A 23,225-nucleotide genomic window follows, 5' to 3' on the forward strand; every position below is an offset into this window, starting at 1 on the left:
CCCTGCCTTTTTACTGACAGCTATCACTCTTAAATTATTTTTCTTTGCATCATGTTGTGGCCATTGAATTATTTCCTGGTTCTTTGTTATTTTTGAGATTGCTAGATGTGATCTTGTCTTCAGGGTCTGAAAATCTATCTTCAGTCTCTTTCAAGCAGTCTTGCCAGCTTTTAATGAACTTTTTAATTTCTTGGCTATTTCTTTAAGTGTTTAACGCATTGTAATTCCTTCCTATATTGCTCACTCAAGGTTTCCCTCATTTTCCTATACTCCTCTTTTTAATATATCTTCTTTAGATACACTCAGCAATTCTTTTGTTATGCTTGTGATTTCTTCTTTTATCTGAGACATTATTTCTGATTTGATTACTTTCACAGTCTCATGAGGTTGTTTCCTTCCTTCAGTTACTATCCTCTCAGAGATTTCAGGTGTGTGACTTCCATTTTCTTCCATGACTGTATCTCCCAGACTTGCTCTGTGTGGGCTGGAGGTCTGAGATTGCCTTTTGCTCCTGCATCTTGACATTCTCCTGGGTTCCTCCCAACAAGCTGGTTGTGGGGTCCCAGGCACTTCCCACATTGGCTGTCCCTCCATAGTGTCAGGGAATGGGACAGGCACCTGGGTTACTCCAAACCCAGGTTCCTGGGGAGGTAGTGGGGCACGGGGTGGGTTTCTCTAGTCAGTGTAGCTACACTGACGCTTCCCTGATGGCCATGGGTGTGCGGTGGTGGGACTGCTTCTTCCCTCTGCCTGTGTGGCTCCCTTGATGGTGGCAGGTGCACAGGGGTGGGTATGGCTGTTTCTCTCTGCCTGCGCTGGCTGCCTCTTTACTAGAATGAATTTTAAAGATAGACAAATTTAGAATGTTAAGGAATCTCAACATCATTGGCCTGGTGTTTTTCCAAAGCTTTGAACAAGGTCACAGACATGAGCTCCAGCTTGCAATGTACTCACCATCTGTGGAAGCCACCAGTGTTGTCAGGAAATTCAAAGCACTCTGGAATGCCGTTTTCTCTCAAGAAAAGGTGGAAGCCATAAAGGTAAAAGATGCAGCTTTCGAAAGCCTTGACAAAGGTCCATTATGCCATTGAGGCTCACACCAGGTGTAGAAATAAAGAAAGTGCTCAAACCAAGTTTGCTCTGCAGAGCCAGTTTCTCCATCACTCTCCCCTTTTACTTTTTCAAATAAACTTTGCCACTTCTGAGAAAGAGACAGAGAGAGAGAGAGAGAGAGAGAGAGAGAGAGAGAGAGAGAGAGAGGGAGCACATACCACCACAGGAAAGCTATGATGAGGACCCCACATCCCACAGCTCTGGGACCTCATGCAGAGAATTTTAATTAATGATTCTATCTCCTTTCCACCACCTCTCCCAAGCAAGTTTTCCTGAGCACAGTCCTGATCCCTCTGAGGTCCCTCAAGGGACACAGTCCATAACTTGGTGTCCTGGAAGCCTCCAGCTCTGGTAAATTTTCCAGCTCTCCCTCCATGCTCAGGTTCCCCACTTCAGTAGGATTGGAAGCCATAACAAGATGCTGAGGTGAGAACAGGAAGGGCAGGAAGCAGTGGGAGACAGCCACTCACCTGTCACTCAGCATCCTCCAACAGTGGCTCTGGGCCACAGCGCTAGGTCTCTCCTGGGCTCTGAACCCCATTGGGAAGACCCACAACCCCCAAAGACCTAAAAATAATTCAGTGTGGAAGACGTCAGGAAGGAGAAGGCCCAGTGCCACAAAGAAAGGATGGTAAACTGTGTAGTGGAGTCAGAGGAGGCCCCTGGAGAGGGTAGACCCAGCACAGGAGCATAATGCAAGAGGCTGTGACTGACCCTTCCAGGTGTCCTGCAGGTCCTCCCTGCCCGCTGTACATGGACCCCAGCCTTCCTACGTCCATCCCCCAGGGTGAGCCAACATGCCCACAAGGCCACCTTCATAACTTCCTCTTTCCCACAATGCACCAGGCCACCTTCCCTAAAGCTCACCATTACCAAAGCATGAGCCCACAGACTAAGGAGGCTGAGGATGAGACTGTATCACCCCATGTCAAAGCACACAGTCCAAAGCCACTGATACAGGGAAAATCTTAATAACAGCTAGAGAAGGAAGATGCTTTACAGAGAGAGGAACAAAGACAAGTGAGAGCCAATTTCTCAGGCAGGGCAGCAAACTCTGCTGTGAGCTAGAATTCTTTACCAAGGGAGAGCATAGGTCATTTTTGAAGGTAAAGTCAAGTTTTTTTCCAGTCACTCAATTGTCAAAATTATTTCTTTCTAGCAGGTCTGTGCTAGGCAAAATGCAAGAAAAGCAGATGCAGGTGGAAATGTGGTACCCAGCGAAGGAATAGAAAGAGGCAGAAATGATAGTGTGATGACTTTTAAAAATTAATTACACCTAGGGCTGGGGATTTAGCTCAGAGGCGTAAGCACCAGCCTTGCAAGCAGTCCTGAGTTCGATCCCTGGTACCAAAAAAAAAAAAATTAATTACACCTTTGTAACTATCTAGAGCAATAATAACAATATATTATAGAATCTATAACATATGCAGCAGTAAGATGAATTCTAATAATAGCAAAGAAGAAATTATGCTGTCCTGAGCCCATTTTACACCTCTGAAGTGGCATAATATCAAACATAGCCTGTGATAAATAAAGATATATACTGTCAATTTCTTATTGTCTTGTCTTGAACTCTTGTATTGTTTTCACAATTTGGTTAGGTTTGGCTTTGTTCCATCTTGTTTTGTTAGATTTTACTCTGTCTGATGGTAGAGGCAGCTATTTTGAATATAATGGGATATATTATGGTAACCATGGTTTCCTTTTTTTTTTTTTTTTTGGTACTGGGGATCGAACTCATGACCTCATGCTTACAAGGCAGGCGCTTACGCCACTGAGCTAAATCCCCAGCCCATGGTTTCCTATTCTATTGTTTTGAAGTCTTATTATGCTTTCACTCATTTGTTTGATTGACTTTATTCTGTTTTGTTTGATTTTCGTATGTGTAGTGATATGAACAGCTATTTTGAAGAAAATGAGACATTATGGTAACCATTGCTGATTTCCTATCATCTTGTTTTGAAGTCCAATCATGCTTTTGTTTTTCTGTTCTGATTGGTTCTATCCTGTTGTGCTTTATTTGATTTTATTATGTGTGACACTATGGACAACTTTTTAGAGGAAAATGAGATATTATAGTAGCCATTGTTCTTTTTCTGTTATTTGGTTTTGAGGTCCTGTAATGCTTTCATTCTTTCGAATGGTTTTATACTATTTTGTTATGTTTGATATTATTGTGTATGAAGGTATGGTCAACTATTTGAAGAAGAAAAAAGACATTATGGCAGCTACTGTTGATTTCCTGTTGCTGTGTTGTGAAGTGCTATGTTGCTTGCATTGTTCTGTTCTGATTTGCTTTGTTCTGTTTTGCTTTCTTTTTTTTATTCTCTTTAAAATAAAAAAATTTTACAACTAAAATAAAGATACATAGCATAATCTATAAATAAACCATTAAAGTGTCACAACAAAAATACATCTAATGATCATACAAATAAATGATCCAAAACTGGGTTTAAATATTCAGTGAATCCAAAAGACAGAAAAACAAAGAAAGAGGACAAAGAGCAGATGGAGCAAATAGAAAACAAATGGCAAGATGACAGGCCAGGTGCCCAGCTGGGAGAATCCCAGGGCCAGGCAGGTGGGGTTGGCATTCGCTGCCCATGAAGCAAATCTGAAGGCACTGCAGCAGAACAGGGTGGAGACGGCCTCAAAAGTGGGGAGACCTGAAGTCCCGGAGCAAAGGACTGCTTGGAGACACAAGAGGCAGCAGCAGATAGCTCTGGAAGAAAAGCATGGTCGCAGAGAAATGGGTAAATGACTGGACGTAGTGTCCAGCCCAAGATTTTAAACACTCAGCACTAGAACTGAAGTGTCTCTTAGCAACAGAGATGGAGGACGCAGAGTTACAGAGCACCTTCCCTCAATCAGGTCACGCTTCTCTCCACAGGATTCTCTTACTTGGCCTTCGGTGGTGTCAGGGCGTGATGCAGTTACACGGAGGTGCTGTAACTCCCTTCTCCGCCTCCAGCCTGAGAACTGATCATTCTCAGATAACTTTCATCAAGCTCTTAGAGTTCCCTGGGAGAAGAACAGACTACTCCTACAGAGCAAGTGACCAAACCAGCTATGAAAGACAAGTAAGCAGAACTATACACAGAACCAGCATTTAAACACCAAAGCTTTTTTCTATACAGCAGAAATGAGCTAGCTGAGAAGGAAATCAAGAAAACAGTTCCATTCACAATAGTATCAAAACGTGCAGCACCTAAGAAAATCCTAACCATGGAGATGAAAGACCTCTACAATGGGAACACAGAACACTGAAGAAATAAATAGAAGAAAATACCAGAAGATGGAAAGACCACTCATGTACACTTAGAACCGTGTAGATGCGAGGACAAAGTTACAGACCAAAGGAAGAGCTTAGGAGAGTTTCTACTGGAAATAAGAACAGCTCCTGTATTTCCAAGGGGGTCCCAAATGAGATGGCTTACATGACCCCCTGATCTAGAGGAACTCTGGATAAATAGAGCCCAGGAATTGCTCAGTTGTTCAGGGTCCCTCTCAAGGATGGCTCGGTGGATTTAAAGTGACCAACTGGAACTCGGGTTTTTAGCCCAGTTCCTCGACACGTAGAGTTTACAGGAAACTGAGATCTCAGAAGTGCACCAGGGTACAACTCTGCAGGCAAACACCTGCCTGACAAACATGAAGTCCTGAGTTCAATTTCCAGGACAAAAAAAATTTTTTTCAGAAGAAACTGGTTCCTCCGAATTAGAACTTAGCAGGGAGTGGCCACAGCTCCATTTAGTAGGGGCAGCCTGCATTCTGTTGTTATTTTTATCAACACGGCTGGTGACCCTGCTCTATCCCAGGTGCTTCCCCCAGCTGCCTTACAAACACACCCAATAAACTACACATGGATTGGCAAAATTATTATTGTCAAATGGTGACATTTCCAAAGGCAATCTGCAGATTCAACACAATCTCCATCAAAATTCCAACATCTTTCACAAAAAAAAAAAAAATCCTAAAATTCATACAGAGACCAAAAAGACCCAGAATAGCCAAAGCATCCCTAAACAGGAAGAGAAAGGTTGTGGATATCAGAACACCCAAATTCAAACTGCAAGACCACAGAAACAAAAACAGCATGACCCTGGTACCAATAGACGAAGTAGACAGTGGAATAAATAAGGAACGCTGAAATAAACCCACATGGCTACAGCCATCTGGTTCCAGAGAAGGAGCCAAAAACACACGGGAAAAAAGGCAGCCTCTTTAAGCTTTGGTGCTGGGGAAACCAGAGATCCACTTGCAGAAGACTGAAACTAGATCCTTATCTAGATCCCTGTATGAAAATCAGTCAGTAACCTACACATAAACCTGGAACCTTGAAACAGCTAGAATAAGCATAGGAAAAGCATATGAAGCCACAGCCACAGGCAAAGGTGTCCAGCATAGGACTCTGCTAGCACAGGAAATAGCAGCAAGAATCAACAACTGGGACAATGGCAGATTAAAAAGTTTCGGCATAGCAAAGGAAGCCATTAACGGAGTAAAGACAGAACCCACTGAAGGGAAGAAAACCCTCACCAACTACTCTTCCCACAAAGGACTGTTATCTAGAATACATGAAGAATTCAAAACACACACACACAAAAATAGTCCAATAAATAAATGAGTAACCAGATACTTCTCAAAAGAAGCACAAAAAAGCCGGGCATGGTGACACACGCCTGTATTTCTAGCACTCAAGAGGCTGAGCAGGAGGATCACCATGAGTTCAAGTCCCAGCCTGGGATACATAAGCAAGTTCAAGGCAGGATAAACTGTATGGCAAGACCCTGCCTAAAAAATAAATAAACAGGCTAGAGATTTAGCCAGCAACACAGCACTTGCCTGAGTTCGATTCCTGATATCAAAAGGAAGAGAGAGAGAGAGAAAGAGAGAGAGAGAGAGAACAGGAACAAGACCAACATCGTTAGCGATTCGAGAAATGCAAATTAATACACCAAGACCCACCTCACCCCCCTCAGAACAGCTGTCATCAGGGCTACAAAATTTTATAAAAGTACATTAAAAGTACATCAAAGTACGTTATTCACAAGAACCAATCAGGGAGAATGATTTGCCAGTGCTGTTTAAATAGCCATGCAAAGCATTCTGGGTAATTCCATACCTAGACATTTTGCCTAAGTCAATAGCTGTTCCCAAAGGGGAAAGGCCATTTTTATAAAGATGTCTATGATTGTCTTATGTATCACAGTACTATGAGTTAAATTTTCCATCAGGCCATGGCTACTGTCTGATATGTCACCAAGAAAAAACCCAGGTTCAGCCCTCAGGAGGGACCATTATGAAGACCAATAAACATCTTCTCAAACTTATGAATAATAGGTGAGAGCCTGAGTATAAATTACAGCCATGATATGTTTTTCCACTGGCAAGAGTTCCTGATTTGGAAGGACAGTGGGATTCTGGGTCTTTTTAACAGATTCAGCCTGCTCTTGTCATTTCTTCTGCTCATTATACAAAATGTTCAGGAAATAGTGTGTTAAGTATTAAATGTCTACTAAAATAGATTAAATCTATCCTAGAAATGAGGAGTGTCCTCCACAGGCAAGGAGGGAACCAGACTGTTCCCTGCTGCCCACAGCTCTGAGGGTTTCCAGGGCCATCTCAGCTGTCTGGGCTCCTCCTCAAACCCTGCCCTTTGACATCTGTGGCTCCACCCCTGATCTTGATCCCAAGGGACAGAGGCAAGCGACTCACCTAAAACGCAAGACCAAGTCCTCCTGCTCCTTCGTGCTTGGATTTCTGCCTGGGTGAAGCTGAGAATGAGTAACAAAGACATAGACAGACAGACAGACAGACAGACAGTTGGAACCAAAGCCAGGAGCCTGCTGGCCGGGTGCAGAGAACCAGCGTGGCATCCCAGCTCTGCCCAGGGGTTATCGGGGCCCCAGGGCTCAGTTGTGGTGGCCTCACCTATGGTGATGGAGGTGACATTTCCTCCCAGGTCCAGCCCTTCTCTTGCAGGAAGATGATTTCTTCACAAGACTCCTCTGAGTTCGGGAAGCTCACGGGTCTCCTGGTCTCCCAGTTCTGACTCCAGCTCCATATGCTCACTCTCTATGGCTTCACTTTGGAAAGAAGTGATTATCCCAGGTCCCTAGCCAGGAACGGTGCTCACCTCCAATTCCTCCTCCCCACCTCCCTCCGCTCAAACCACAGCTGGCCACTTGTCCCAACAGTGTCCTGGGACACCGAGCCGTCCTGCTGCCAGGCTCTCCCCTGACAACGCCTGTGTGAGCCTCTTTGGCCCCCCTTCCCTTCTCCTCTCCCCCCAACGCTTCCGGTCCACCTGAAATGTCTGTCAGCTCCCTGGGAAAACAATGCTTCATCAGTTATCTGTCTCCAGTTCTTTCTCATTTGAGAGACACATCTTTTTTTTTTTTTTTTTTCCTTTTTATCGGTACCAGGGATCGAACCCACGACTGCCTGCTTGCAACGCAGGCGCTTATGCCACTGAGCTAAATCCCCAGCCGAGAGACACATCTTTTTAAAGAAATGCATTTAGACAAGATGCAGTGTCAAATATCTATAATCCCCCCACTCAGGAGGCTGAAGCAGGAGAATCACCTGGAGTTCCAGCCCAGCCTGTGCTACATAGGGTGCTGAAGGGCAGCTTCAGTTACATAGAGATACCGAGACCCTGCCTCAAAAATAAGCCACATGGAAATAAACGAGTGCATTTAAAAGTTTCGAGGGGCAACCTCCTCTATGAAGCAGGCCAAGAGGTAAAACACTAATCGAACCATAACACGAACACTGAATCTGACCCTAACTCTAAACTGACCCTAAGCTCACCTCAACCCTAACTCTGGCCTCTACCAAGGGCAAGGAATAGGAGCGCCGCAGGTGCCCAGAGAGGCGACCGTCCCTGAGTTTGAAGAGCAAAGCGAGGCTGAATCCTGGGCCTCTGCAGACAATCTGGGGCGCGCGCCCGGCAGGGGGCGGCAGAGACCCGCGGGGACAAGGCTGGGGCGCGGGGCGCTGCGCCTGGCTCCCGGGCTCCGAGAAGGGCGCTGCGCTGGGGAGGCTCCGGGGTGCTCAGGCCGGAGTCCCTCTGGGACTAGGCGCCAGGGGCGCGGCCTGAGGATGCTCTCGGGGACTCCGCCCTGCACCCCACCCACGGGCCCTGCTCCCGCCTGCTTCCCACACCGCCTTCGGCCCATCCCACCCCGCGGGTGCAATGCACCCGGGCTCAGGCCAGAGTCGCGCGGGAGGTCAGGGGCCCCGCGGCCCCGCCGCGCTCTCCGCCCTGCTCCGCTAGCCGGGTCTTTCCAGGAGCCGAGGGCGTGCGGCCTCCAGCCCGGCTGTGCTCTCGGCGACTTGCAGTCTCCAGAGCAGCGCGGGCTCGGTGACCCAGGCCGGGCCGCCAGCAGAACTGGGATCCGATCCTGCGGCCGGGAGAGGCGGGGCTGGGCCTCCATGGAGGTTCCCGGAGGTAGGAGGTGGAAGTGAGATCACAGGGCGCCTACTGAGACGCAGGACGCCTTCCACAGGGAGGTCGCCTCCCAGCTCACCCGCTCACCAGAGGTTGCGAGCTCTGGGGTCCGGAGGCAAGGACAGGGCTTCCCCGCCCCCCAGAAATGCTGCTCCTGCTGGCGGAAGCCGGCTGTCCTCCACCCGGCCGCGTCCTGTGCTTCTGGCTGAGCAGGGCACAGACCTGGCACCTGGGGGCCACACTCAGGGGTGGGGGGGGGTGTCAGGGCGCACACGCAGCTGTGTGTCCCCAGAGCACCCAGAGCAGCTCTCCTACCCAGCCTGGGCCTTCCTCCTCTCCCGGCCTCCTGGAGCCCTCGCATGTACTGTCCCTGAGCCGTCTCTGACAGCTGTCTCTGGGCATCTCCACGACAGTAACCAGCCTGCCCAGGATGCCTGGGTGGCCCAGCTCCTTTCCAGGCAGCTGGGACACCAACCTCTTCTCGTGTCAAGACTCACAGGCCCTTTACCTCTGCTCTCTGGCTTTCTCCTAGCTGGACCTTCCTGGCACCTTTTGAGAGAGTGAGACGTCTGCTTCCCAGGCATGGCGTTAAAATCCTTCTGCTTGGATTTTTAAGCTTCATCCTGGCCAACCTGTAAAGACAAGCCCACTTTTCACAGCGCCAAGTCCCCAGAGTTTCAGAGCTGCTGCTTTAACTCTGACAGCCCAGAGTGGCCCTGCAGCCCTCTCCTTCTGGCTCAGAGGTGACTCTCCAGCTGCGGCCCCTGCAGCCTCTTCCTGCCTGTTGAACACATCCTGCAGGATTCCCTGCGTTTTGCTGACTGTGGCTGTCACTTGCACCTGTCCAGGCCCAGCAGGAGACAACTCTGAGTGTCGATGTGGTCTCGGGGTGCTGGGCTGTGTGAATGCTTGGTTAATCATGCATTAGAGAAACCCAGATCCAACGGCAGGGCCAGCAGCGTCGTCATTTCCAATACTGATGACATTAAACCAGACTTCAGAGTGTGCGCCACAGCCCCAGGAGGATAAGGAACTGGGTGACAAGGTCCAAAGTCATGAGGGCTACACGGCAGCCACCCAAGGGTGGGATGTTCACGTCACAGCTCACCTGCCAGGCTGAGACCAGCTGCCAAGGCTGTAGGCAGCTGGATAGGCTGTGCTCATGTGTGCATGCATGTGTGTGACTGTCCCACACCACGGGAGGGTGTGTTGAAGACCCTTTAGCACAGCCTGAGCATACCCTCCTCTGGCACCTGCCCATGCCACTCCATCCCCACTGTCACCTGTCAACCTGGCAGGGAGGCCGAACTCTGTCCCAATTCCCTAACTAGAAAGAGCCCTTTCTGCCCCCTAGCCTGATCGTACAGGCCTGGGGCACCTCTCTGTCCCCCAGCTTCCTCTGGGACTCTGTGGGGACCAGTGGGTCTCTGTCCTCAGAGGCCTTGAGATGCATGCAGAGGGGCTATGCTGGAACCGGGGCCTCCTGTCCCCTAGATGGACTCTGCTGTGTCCACTTTCGGCCTCAAATCAGGCCAGGGACGATCATTGCATTCCACACCCCGACCTGTGGGTGCCACTGCTCTAGATGTTACCCTGAAACATGGTTAGAGAAGTCGGTGGTTGAATCAATAGATTTTGGCATTTGCAGGAAAATGGGTGGAACTGACTGAGATGATCCCTGCAAGCAAAACAAGCTGGTGAGGAATCTTTTTTAAAAATGAGAGGTTAGAGAAAATAGAAAGCAGATGATTAGAGATGAGGAAGGGGCTGGGGTAGAGGAGACAGAAGGGTTAAGAGGAGTTGAAAATGATCAGAGTGTGTGGTGCGTAGGTGCCAGCACCCCTAAATGAACTCCAGCCTTGTGCATTCTTATACTCACTGATCAAATTAAAGAAGCGAACAGAGCAGCAGACTTAAACAGAGTGATGGGCTCCACAGAGCTGAGCGGGACTGGGCTGCTAGGCGGGGTCAGCCCTAAACACCGGGGATCACTGCACAGGCCGGAGTGGAGCAGGTGGCTACGGGCTCCAACGCTGCACCGCTGGCTGCTTAGGGGATCAATGGGGGCGGGACAGGAGGGAAGCCCAGAAGAAAGAGCCTCAAACGCCAGTCCTCCCCGGGGCTGCTGTCCAATGCAAGTGCTCTCGGTCCCCAAGAACAGCTTATCCACCAAATGGAACTGTCACATTGGAACCTCTGGAGGCCTAGGAATGTATGGGTCATCAAAATAATGCAAATAAATTTGGTTTTGGAAATGGAGAGGAGGGAAGAATCCAACGTGAGCTGGTGAGTGTCCATAATGAGTGAAACATGACCTAGCTTCCTGCGACCCTCCTATCTTATTCCCTAGGAAGTCTGAGGGCAACATTTGGCCTAAAAGAAAATGGAGTGCTAAAGTAAATCTTCAACTGGGAGGACTTCCAGTTTTTCTGTTATATTACCCAACTAGCTTTAAAATAGTGTTCCAGTGCCTGAAACTTGGAAATTCTTATATTTTTCTCTTTATGATGATCAAGGACTTAAAAAGGACCTGATCCAACTTTAACTTTCCTTTTAGAGTCTATGCCATAAATTAGTGATTAATAACAAATAACATTTTTAATATTTAATGTGTACCGGGAACCATGAGGTGCTTTGTGTATGTTATCTTATGTTAATAAGATCACTTCGTGTATCATTATGGCAATAATGGGTATCATTTCTTGACAGTTTACCTCTAACCACAATCTCCTGGGGACACGATGACTCCCCAGGCTCAGAAAACTGTGCCCCAAGCCAAAAAAAAAAAAATGTAGGAAATGGATTAGCCAAAGCGAAATGCAGGTCTCTAATTTCAAATTTTGCTCTTTCCACAATACATTAGGCTATCAATTAGCGTTCCTCCTGGACTAAAACTTTTAATTTCCCATTTCTTTTGAACATATTACTCAGAGACTATTTGCAAATCTCTTGCTTGTCTTTTCCTATCCTTCTTGACTTCTTATTGAGCATAAATGTTTTAAATGTTTGAGGAACCCGATTTAGTGTGTGTGTGTGTTTATGGACTGTAAATTTGGGTTCATGTCTAAGAAATCTTTGCCTAACTCAAAATCTCAAAGATTTTAAGTTTTCTTCTAAGACTTTTGTGCTATTAGCTTTACAGTTAAGTCTATGGTACATTTGGTGTTAATTTTGTCACTCACTGATGGAAGTATATACAAGTTCACCTACGGAGACAGTTCAGCAGTGTCGTGTAATTTTCAGTATATAATGCTTGTGCTTCTTCAGATAAATTTACTCCTAAGCATTTTGTTCTTTTAATATTATTGGTATATTTTGTTCTTAATTTCATTTTCAGATTCTTCTCTGCATAGAAATGCAACTGATTTTTGTAATTTGAGCACTTGATCGTATATCTTATATCCTATAATCTTATCATACTTTTGCATTAGCTCTAAAGTGTGTTTCCTTTAGGATTTTCTACAAGAAGCTCACATCTTCTGTAAATCCTGCTTGATTATAACCATTTTCAGTTGTTGCCAGATTTGGTTTGCTAGCACTGTGTTGTGAGTTTTTGTGTCTATGCCCAAAAGATAGGCAGAGTTTCTATCATATGGCAATGATTTAAATCTCTACCAAGATTTTCCTTTAAATTCTTATTTCTATTTTTACAGTTGGCTTCCTAGGAGTCAGGCTGGATCAGTACAGACCCAGTGGTCAGTCAGTTATCAATCAGGAATGTTTTTCAGCTTCTTGAGCTCCTCTACCAGCTAACTGCTGCAAAGTCACACCTAGAAGCTCAAACATGGTTACATCTGCTCCCATAGGGTCTCAGCAAGGTCGCCTCAATTCCCAGGTCCTTCCCAGGCATGGCCATGGCCTTCACTTGCTTAGGAATGTGCCAGCACTATGTAAAGTGCCTTGTGGTCACCTAGCTCTCCAGGTCCATATGCAGAGTTGGCTGGGCTTCTTTTGTTCCAACTGAAATTGCCATCTTCTATAATCGCAGCTGTGGCTGATAGATTGTCATTGTTTTCAGTAGTGCAAGGCCTGTTGATGCCTTGAGTCAACAGGTACAGGCTACGCCATGGTAATAGAGATTTTCCAGCTTGCCTCTAGTTTAAATGATTGACTCCAGTCTGAGAATGGAGCTTTATCAGAGACAGAGAGACAGAACGTGTGTGTGTGTGTGTGTGTGTGTGTGTGTGTGTGTGTGTGTGTGTGTGTGTGTGTTTTAGGCCTCTGAGCTGCAGTGAATGTAAAGGCGGGTGGAACAGTCTCATATTGAACCACCGCACACCCTGCTATTTTTACTGAGCTTTCTGTGGCTTTTGGTTTTTGTCCTGTCTGTGAACAAGTGCTTTTCAGTTTGTCCTGTGCCTTTTGTGCATTTTCAGAGTTCTGAGAACTGTAGGTTTCTGTTGTTCTGCCATTATTTTGGTCCTTTTGTGAGAGAGCAGGTTCTCGAGATCCACTTTTCCAAAAGTCAGTTCTGCATAGCGGCCTTTTTCAAAGCTGCCTTGAGACCTTTTGAAAATAAAGTGAGCCACAAAGCATAAAAGGATTACAGTCATCAGATGTAAAAATAGATAGCCGACAATGGAAGGCATGCACACTTCCAAAGCATTCAGGGCAAGCTCTGCAAGCCCAGCTCTTGCCCACAGGCTTCTCCGTGGTCCTCATCTTCTTTCTAGCATTCAAGCCTAAAAGATGCTTCCAGATACATGGGAGACTTTTACCTGTAATCCTGACTCAGGAACCCCTGGCAGTGTCACCAAGAACTTCTGCCTTAAGATTTCCTCAGGAGCAAAGAAGAAATCTGCCAAACAGTGTACCCACAAGTGCAAACCACTGGGCTGTCACGTCTGATTAAAGCCACAGGTTGGGGAGTCCCTGCTCACCTGCACCCAGGATGTTTGGGGAACCCCATGGTGAACAAACTCTGCGTATTTCCTTTGTATTTCCTCTATGTGTTTCCTGTTAAGAATAGAAATAGATGCTGGAGCAGGCTGATAACCAAGGTTCCTGCTGCATCTGTCATTGGACTGGCAGCAGTCCACCACTACCACTCCCACAGTGGCGCCCACAGAGCTTGCTCCTTGCCTTCAGAAAAGCAGAGAACATGAGGTTCCACAGCCCGGGATTCGCACACTTCTAAGACCAATGCCTGTCTGTCAGGCAGGGATCCTCTGCTGCATCAGGAGCAGTGAAGTGAAGTGAAGGGTTACCAGAGTCTTGATACTAATCACAGAGAGAAAATGGTGTGTCATCAAAAAGAAGAGAAAACCGGAACCTAAAATATATGTAGTTGACTGGAAGCAAGAGTCTGAGCCAGTGACGTGTTTGGAGCATGCTGTCATCTCTGTGGCTTCATTAATACCGCCAAGGGGTGGACAGAGCCACTGCTGGCCAGGACACGGTCCTCAGCCCCGCTGGCCCATTGCCCCTGAGCTGCTGTGACCAGGCATTTCAACAATGTGCTTTTCTGGACATCACCCAGGTACAGCCCTCTCCTCACCAGGACCCAGGCTTCCAGGGCTCTTCTGGCTCCTGTTCTGTTAGACCTCGGCTCTGATCTCCATTCCTAAGCTCTGTTCATTTACCTGTGTGTATGTGTGTGTACGCACCACACACAGAGGATACGAAATTAACAATGTGACAAGTGCAGCTCAGAGGTGGTACAGAAAATGCAAAGAGAGGCTTTATTCAGAAGCCTTACCTACTTCATCCCTTGACTAAATTTCTGAGGAATGAATCTCCATCAAGGCAGCACTCCTTCACACCCAACCTTCATCCCTGACCTAGTCTAGCCAGAGAGGGAGGTAGACACCGGCACAGCCCACAGGAATAGGAAGAGAGTCAGCCCAAGCCAGGATGCCAGGGGAGCTTGATTACGCAGAGTGAGCTGGTTCAGACCAAACTACATGTGGCAGGAAGCCCATGAGGTCATGGAGTCACTCAGTCCCAGACCTCCACATCCAACTCCCTAAACACACACACACCCACGTGCATGCACACACACACACACACACACACAGGCTTACACACGTGTACAATGCACACACCAATAAAGAGACAACAGAACACAGATGTACATGCACAAAGACACAGCAAACACATAGCTACCCAGATATACATGACTACACACACCCATAAAACATTGCGTTAGTCAGTTTCCTGATGCTGGGCCAAAATACCCGAGAACAAAGATGGGCATGGTGGAGTACACTTGTAATCCCAGTACTTGGGAGGCTGAGGCAAGAGAGTCACTGTGAGTTCAAAGCCTACCTGGGCTACATAGTGAGTTCAATCATATAATGAGTGAATCATGGTGAGTGAACCACATAATGAACCCTGCCTCAAAAAAAAAAAAAACAAAAGAAAACAAAAACAAAAACAAAATATCTGAATCAAACGACTTAAAGCAGGAAAGATTTGCTCTGGCTCACAGTTCCTCTATGCTCCATTAGCACCATACTCCCCTGCTGCCATGTTCAGAACAACATGGCGGCAGAAGAGTATGAAGAAGCTGCTTACCTCATCCATCCAGGAAGAGAGAGAGGGAAAGAGACAGAGAGAGACGGTGGGGGAGGGTGGAAAGAGAAGGGGGAGGCTGGGACCTGACATACTTTCAGGGCATACCCTACCCTCAGTGGCCCACCTCAACCAGGCCCCACCTCAATTTCCCAACATCCCCTGGTAACATGAGGCTCAGGAAGACGAGCACCATACAATTAAAATGTGGACCTCATGAAAGCAGAGCATGGAGCTGTGGTGAGTAGGGCTGGTGTGTGAATGGTCAGGAAACAGGAAATTTCAGTCCTACAGAAGGGATGAGTTCCAGAGATCAATTGCACAACGAGAAAATCACAGTTCAAAACAATAACTGCATCTTGAAAATTACTGAAAGAGTGGATTTTTAAGTAGTCTACTGACCAACATGTCAGGCAACACCTGTCAGGGCATCAGACACTCCACCAGGTAGATATACGCATCACATGTAGTATGCAATAAATAGACCCAATCTTTATTTGCCAATTAAAATACATATTTTGAGTTGTTCTAAAAAGTCAATCTGTATCCCAAGAGACAATCTCAGGCCATCAGAGTAAAATCCTTTGTACATCACTGGGGCACAAGCAGAAAGGAAAAGATGTCCCCTTGGGAAGTTGCCAGAGGCCAGCAGCAGGGTGGGAGCTCTGGGAGAAGGAACAGAACCAGGGCTGGGCTATCAACAGGTGGCCACAAGAAGCACCGAGCAGGAGGTTGGCACTGGAGCAGAGAGACCAAGGGGACAGGACGGAAGAAAAAGCCAAATGCACAGCAGTTGGGGGTCTCCTCCCAAAAAGGCTGAATGGAGGTGCTCAGCTAAAACCCTGTGAATACGACCCGGTGATAGAAAGATGGAAATGACCAACAGTGACACAGACAGCATCCTCTGATACTGAATCTTCAATCCATTTTTATAAATTATATGAATTTATACAATTCTAATTCTTCACTAAATATGCTCCATGCATAGTGTAAGTTTTATCGTCTTTATACACCATCTCTATTTTTTTTTTTTTTGACACAGGGTCTCGCTATGCAGTTCAGACTGTCCTTGAACTCACCTTGAAGCCAAGGCTTATTTTGAATTTGCAGTAATTCTCCTGCCTCAGTCTCCTGCGTGCTGGAATTACAGGCATGGCCCACCCACACCTACACCACTTCAAACTGTGCTGTGATTCATTTTTTTAGGATTTAGTTCAAGAGACTTGCTCAGAACAATAAATACACCACTGTGGGGAAAGACTTTGCTAATAGAGGAGGCTTTATGTGTGTAATCAGGGGATAATGTTAGCTACATCTACCAAACCTTGCAGTGATTTTGATGGGGCCTATGTTCATTCCATACATCAGTTTAGGGAGAACCGATACCTTTGCAGTGTGCATCCTCCCAACCCACGGATGTGGTCTATCTTTCCATTTGTTTTGGTCTTCTCTGATTTCTTTCATCAGAGGTTTGCAGTGTTCAAAATGAAAGTCCTGTACAGGTTCTATTAGAGTCTCCCTTTTTTGAGATTTTAAGTGGGATTACATTTTTAATTTGATCTCCATATATTCCCAGAGATGGAAGATTATGGTTGGCTTTTGCATTTCGATCGCTTGTCCTGTGGCTTTGCTGGACTCATTCTAAGAGATATCTTTGTAGATTTTGGGGGCTTCTCATAGAGATAATCATACCATCAGCAACTAGGGACAGCGTCATGTCCGCCTTTCTCATTCCTATACGTTAGTTTCCTTTTCTTCCCTTACTGAAGAAGCTAAAAGATCCATGTCATTTAGATTACAGGAGAAAATACTGCTTTAGTATGACAGTAACTGAATATGTATTTTTGCTATGTTTTTGTTGTGTTTTGTTTTGGGTTTTTTTGTTTTGTTTTTCACAGATGCTATTTATCAAGTTGAGGGAGATCTCTGTTCCTACTTCCTGTGGGATTTTATCATTAGAAGGTATTAAATCTGGTCAAACACATTTCATGCACCAATTAATATTATCATCTGGGTTTTTCTTCTTTAGCTTGCTAATATGGTGGATTATATGGATTAATTTTCAAATACCGAATCAGCCTTGAATCCCCAGAATAATCCTCACTCAGTCATGGTGTCTAATTCCTTTTGTACACTGCAGGATTCTATTTGTTAAAATTTCATTAAAGATATGTGAACTTAAAATAACAAAAGATTCTGACCCTTAGTTGTCACTTTTCATCCTCTGCATGTCAGGCTTGTATATGAGGATGTCACGCCTCTAATTTCTGGAAGAGACTGTGTGAAACCAGTATTAATTCCTTAAATATTTGACAGGATTCTCCAGTGAAACCCTCTGGGTCTGGAGATTTCCATTTGGGGAGTTTTATTTTTAATTACAAGTTCAATTTCCTGATAGTGATGGTTACTCCAATTACCTGCTTCATACTTGACGGCCTGGAGTAGCTGGTACATTGGAGGAAATTAGTTCCGTGTTAAGTTCATGTGTAGTTACTGTAGTTTGCCCTCATTGCCCTTACGATGTCCACAGAATCTGCAGCTATCCCACTATCCCCTCCACCCTGATACTGGTAATTTGTCTCTGCTTTCCTCAGGCCTTGTCAGGTCAGTGTCATCTATCCCAAAAAATTCCCCAAAGGGCCCCCTCAAAAGTTCCATCTAGGAAGCACCAGAAGAGATGTTCGACCTTGTTAATCACTAGGAAAACACAAATCAGAAACACAAAGAGATACCACATTGCACTCATGAAGAAGAAGAAGAAGAAGAAGAAGAAGAAGAAGAAGAAGAAGAAGAAGAAGAAGAAGAAGAAGAGAAGAAGGGAAGAAGGGAAGAAGGGAAGGGAAAAGAAGGGAAGGGAAGGGAAGGGAAGGGAAGGGAAGGGAAGGGAAGGGAAGGGAAGGGAGAAAAGAAATACAGAAACACATTCTGCAGCAATGTAGAGAAATTTTATTTCTTGCTGACGGCTGGTGGTAATGTCAAATGATGTTACCACAAGGAAAACAGTACAGCAGTTCCATAAAAAAAATTAAAAATAGAATAATGTGACCCAGCAACCCCACTTCTAGTATGTTTACATAACCAGGGAGTCAAATGGATGTCTACTATAGTTTAAGTATAAAATGTCCCCGAAAAGTCGCCTGAGTTTGGAAGGCCGTAGGAGACACAGTCTAACAGGATGTGTCTTTGTCCCTGGCTCCTCCCTTGTATCTGCTTCCTGGCTGCCATGATAAGAGCAGCTCTCCTCCCCTGGGCCCCTCCACCATGCGATTTCTGCCTTGGAGCCGACCATGGACTTGAACCCACTGAACTGTGAGTCAAAATCTCCTTTAAACTGTGGGTGTCAGGAATTTGGTCCCAGTGACAGAAAAGTGACTGATATAGTATCTGTACCCCACATTCACACATGTGACTCTCTTCCCCTTTCTGCTCAAGCGTCTTTTGCCCACACGTCTGCCCTTGATGCCCTAGGCCATTTATGATCATTGGTCTGGCCAATAAGCATCCTCTGTGACACCCCACCTCTCCCGCCTCCCCATCCTGACAGAGGCTTGGTCTCTACATGCCCCTCAGTCCTCCGTGGGACATTTTCTCTTCCTGACCCCCAAGTACCAGGCACGCCTCCCAACATGCCTGTCAGCAAAGCATCTCTAAGACACCCCCATCTCTGTGACCCCCAACTAGTCTATCATTCCTGCTCCCCCACGTGTGCCCCAACATGGCTGGTCCCTCATCTTGGCCTGGCCTGCATGTCTACTCAGTGTTCTCTGCCTTGGTAATCCCTCCTCCCTCCACACACACCCTCACAGATGGTCCAGCCTCCCCCTGCTCTCAGCTCCAGCCGCCTCTAAGACCCCGCATCCCCACTCCCCTCCCCCCAGCAGTCCACACAGTCTGCTCCCTCTGCTCATGGCTCACTATGAGAACCCACAGTTAAGCATCCCCTTCTCTCAAAGCCCCCATGATCCTGTGTGCTTAGCCTGTTCCTCTTGTTCCATCAACCTTTGGGGAGCTCTTTTTCCTGCACCCCTCAGTCCTCCTGTCCACTCTGCTGAGCCATCCTGGCCCCTACTTGTGTCCTGGTCTCTCTCAGGTCTGCCTAAGCCTCCCCCGGAGCCCCTCCTCCACTGGCCGCCTGCCCTGCCTCCCTAGGGTTGATCTCTGCTTGCCTTTCTGCGTGAGTGTCCCTCCCAGAAGATGGCTCTCCAACACCACCAGCAAGGCCACTCCTTACACGCATCCTTCTTGCAGGTGCCCTCTCCTCCTGGCACACTCCAGACCTGTCCACCTGGTGTTTCCTACCATTCTCCCGGTTCAGGCACCTCAGGACCCCCCTCTTTCCTGCTCTCCCAGCACCACTGCCTGAGCCGCTGCACCATCTGCACCATCTGCACCATGAACCTTGATCAGTAGCGTGGGAGTCATTCTGCCCGCTGGATGTGTAACGCTGCTGTGGCGCCATGGGTGGTTTCCTTGTCTGCTTTGTTTAAGCGGAAAACAAGAAAGATAAGTTAAAAGTGGAAGCCAATAAGCTTAGAGTCAAGGATATGAATTTTTCATGGAGACAAGACATTAGCAGAGCCGTCCAAGGCCTGCCCATGCTCCTGTGGGAAACCCCGCAGTGTCACCAGAGGCCTGCGGCTCCCTCTGCCCATGTGGGGCTCCCTTCGTGGCTTAGGAGACCCATCTCACTTGATAATTCGTACTCTGGGAGGTCTGCATATTTCTAGAAAACAACCAGTCCTGAATTAAGGTGATAACTGGAAATGAATTTCAATGAGGGAAGGCTGGAAAATTTCAGTTTCTTGGAGTGAAGGAGAAAGGGGAAGGTTCCTTTCCAAACACAAAAAAATACTCATGTAGACTTTTTTCAGAAAAAATAATCTACAGCTAGTAGGAAACTGAGGAAGCTTTGCTTTTGATAAAATAGATGTGACAATAAAGCAAATAGCATTAGCCTACCAAGCTGCTGCTGAGGGCAAAGTGACTCAGGAGAAAGGACAAGGAGCGACAGATTTGGCCTGGGAGGCACTCACTTCCCACCTGTGCTGAGATGGGGTCATCACACCTTGCACGGTGGAAGAGTTTTAAGAAATAACTTTGCAGGGTGAGGATTTGGCTCAGTGGCATTGTTTTGTTTTGTTTTTTGGTACCAGGGATCAAACTCATGACCTCATGCTTGCCAGGCAGGCACTTGTTCTGCTGAGCTAAATCTCCAGCTCTAAACTATACATTCTTCAACAAAGAAAATAGAGGAGCAGGGAAGAAGCAGATATGGGACCTGTGTATCTGTCCAGTTTTGTTCTCTGCTAGAAACAGAAGAGACAGGATGACATCTTTGCCCCTGGCATCACAACACCACCTATGAGTAGAGGGTGGACTTCTGCTCCCTCTCACAGCAAGCACACCCACAGTGACCTCCCTCTGGGAACACGCATGTACCCATGGTAATGGGGTCTGTCCAAGACCGCTAGTGACAGGAGCCTCCCGCGGCAGATGCCCCAAGGAGAGAAATGTCCCTCTGGAGATCCTGAAGGCCAGCTGTCACAGCACAAAGGAGGCCAGTCCAGGACACCAAGCAGGCAGGACGGGTCCTCCCTCACTTCCAGCAGACAGACACCAGGCCCCAAAGTTTCCTGCCTGTGACTAATCCCATGAACATTGGAAAACTCCCAGGGGCAACTTTTCAAAGAAGCTTGAAAATAGGGAGAAAAGAGAGGGTGGACAGAGAGAAGGGAGAAAGAGCAAAGTCAAATCACAAGGAAAGAAGGCGTACTTTTTGTCTTTCTGCAGGGTTGGGGGAAGTCAAGGCCTTGTACATGGCAGGCAAGTGTGCTACCACTGAGCCACACCTTGGCCCCAAATCCCACTTTTTTAACTCTTTGTGACCAGTGGGCACGTGCTTGCCATCTGGATTTCCTTGGATGGAGTAAGAATGTAACACACACCAGCGAGGAAGGGTGCTGAGGAGGGGCCCAAGTCAACTCCACCCCACCCAACGAAGGGCCCTTTTCACAAACTGTGGTGTCTGTGGAACACCTGCCTTCAACCCACACACAAATGCCTGTGCTGTGCTTTGACCCACTCAGGTGTGGGAGCCTCACAGGACAGCCTGGGGTCCACATGGCCTCGCTGAGCGCGGGACAGTGGCCAGGTTCGCATCTGTACTGTGGTAATGGGTGACTGCTGTGTGTATGGCAGAGACCTTGCCCTCCAGAAAGAGAAAGACTGGTTCTGGAGGAGGGAACCCCAGAGTGAGCTGCAGGAGGCCCAGGGAGTGGACATAGCCATGGCCAGCTCTGAGGTACCCTGCAGGGTGCAGAGAGCAGCTCGGATGTGAGGCTCCCCTTCTTCCTCAGCAGGCTGTGTATCAGGGCCTTGCTAGGAGAGCCCAAGTCCAAGAGAGGATGTGTCCAAGATGGACTGGTGGCTCTCAAGGCCATGGTGGCCACTAGCAAGCCAGGAACTGTGTCCCCCAGCCCAGGGAACTCAGCCATCTTTTCATCACATAGAAACAAAAGACACTGAGGCAAGTGGATGTAGACTTGGACCTGGATCCTCACTGGCTATGACATCAGAGTTTCTCCAGCCTCAGTTTCCCTGCCAACCTTGTGCTCATCCCAAGAATCCTATGAATAAATGGAATTCGCATGTGAGTCATTTCGAAAAATGGGTAGAGAGACACTGGGCTATATCACTGCTTCTAGAAAAGCCTGTGACACCAGTTATAGCTTTCAGAAGAATGGCTTTTATTTGTATAACATTTTGCAAGAATACCTACAAGATTTATTATAAAACATTTAAATCAGAAAAGCACAGATAAATAATTTTACCACCCAGTGTGTTGTAGAGTATTTGTATCCCCCTAAAATTCTCATGTTGAATCTCCAGGCCCTAAGGTGACTACAGATGGAATGAGGCCTTGAAAGAGGTCATAAGGTTAGATGTGGTCAGAAGAGTGGGGCCCTGGTCCAATAGGATTAGTGTCGTACCTTGGATCTACAGTGTGACCTGGAGGCTCATGTATTGAAGGCTTGCTCCTCTGTGCAGCAATGCTCGGAAGTGTTTGGAAGGTGACCGGGTCACAAGGGCTCTAACTTAGCAGCAGTGTGATCCATTAATAGATTCATAATATTTATGCTATTGAGAGGAGATGAAAATTTAGGAGATGGGGCCTAAATGAATGGAGTGGGTCAACAGAAGCATCTCCGTGGGAACTATATGTTGTCCTTGGATGTCTCTCTGTCTCTGTCTCGCTCTCTCTTCTGACTGCCATGAGATGAGTAGCTTTCCTCCTCCTCCACATCCCTCCACCGTGATGGTTCTGCCTCAACATAGGCTAGAAGCAAGAGAGCTGGATGATCACAGACTGAAGCCTCTGGAACTGTGAGCCAAAATCAAATTTCTCACCTTTCATTTGATTTTCTCAAGTGTTCTGTCACAGCGACAGAAAGCTAACATAATTAGTAGTCCTATAAGAAGAATTGGCATGCCAGGCATGGTGGCACATACCTATAATCCCAGCGCTTGGGAGACTGAGGCAGGAGGATCACCGCAAGTTTGAGGCCAGCCCCAGCTACATCGTGAGTTCAATGCCAGCCTGAACTGGATAGAGACACCCTGTTTTAAAAGACAGAAGAAGAGGAGGAGAAGGAGGAAGAGGAATTGGCATCCGTGTGCTCTCTCCACCATGCAAAGGCAGTGACCAATGGCCATCTGTGAGCCAGGACACTGTGTTCATCAGGACACAGTCTACAGTGCCTGGACCTGGATTTCTAGCCTCCAGAACCGTGCATAATAAGTGTCTGTTGTTTAAACCACCAGGTCTGCAGCCTCTTGTTAAAGCAGACAAGCTGAGTAATATGCACTAATAGTTGCCACAGTTCTAAAACCTGTTCCTGTACACATGCGTGCACAGAGGGAAGACCAGAGAGATGCAGTGTAACAAAAGTGGAGATGTCACATAAGGAGGGCTGGAAGTTAGATAGTGGGCAAGGAGACAGGTGCTGGACAATGCTGCCTGAGGTAGGTAAATGAATGAGCCGTCTTAAACATACTAATTTTAATATTAAACTTTTTAAATGAGTTCACTTGGAATTCACGTTTTTAAAAAAAAGAAACTAAGGTAAAAATATAAAACATAAAG

The 23,225-nt window shown here is 47.0% G+C and overlaps 1 long non-coding RNA gene across 1 annotated transcript; it reads left to right on the forward strand.

Moving 5' to 3' along the window:
- Nucleotides 1-8,427: 8,427 nt before the first annotated feature.
- Nucleotides 8,428-11,855, forward strand: LOC134472544 (uncharacterized). Its single transcript, XR_010042422.1, has 2 exons — nt 8,428-8,569; nt 9,102-11,855. It is a non-coding gene; the product is annotated as an uncharacterized LOC134472544 (long non-coding RNA).
- The last annotated feature ends 11,370 nt before the right edge of the window (nt 11,856-23,225 follow it).

This window comes from Cavia porcellus, unplaced genomic scaffold (genome assembly GCF_034190915.1).
Source record: "Cavia porcellus strain 051 isolate PalLab524CR breed Dunkin Hartley unplaced genomic scaffold, mCavPor4.1 scaffold_23, whole genome shotgun sequence".
Lineage (NCBI taxonomy): Eukaryota > Metazoa > Chordata > Mammalia > Rodentia > Caviidae > Cavia > Cavia porcellus.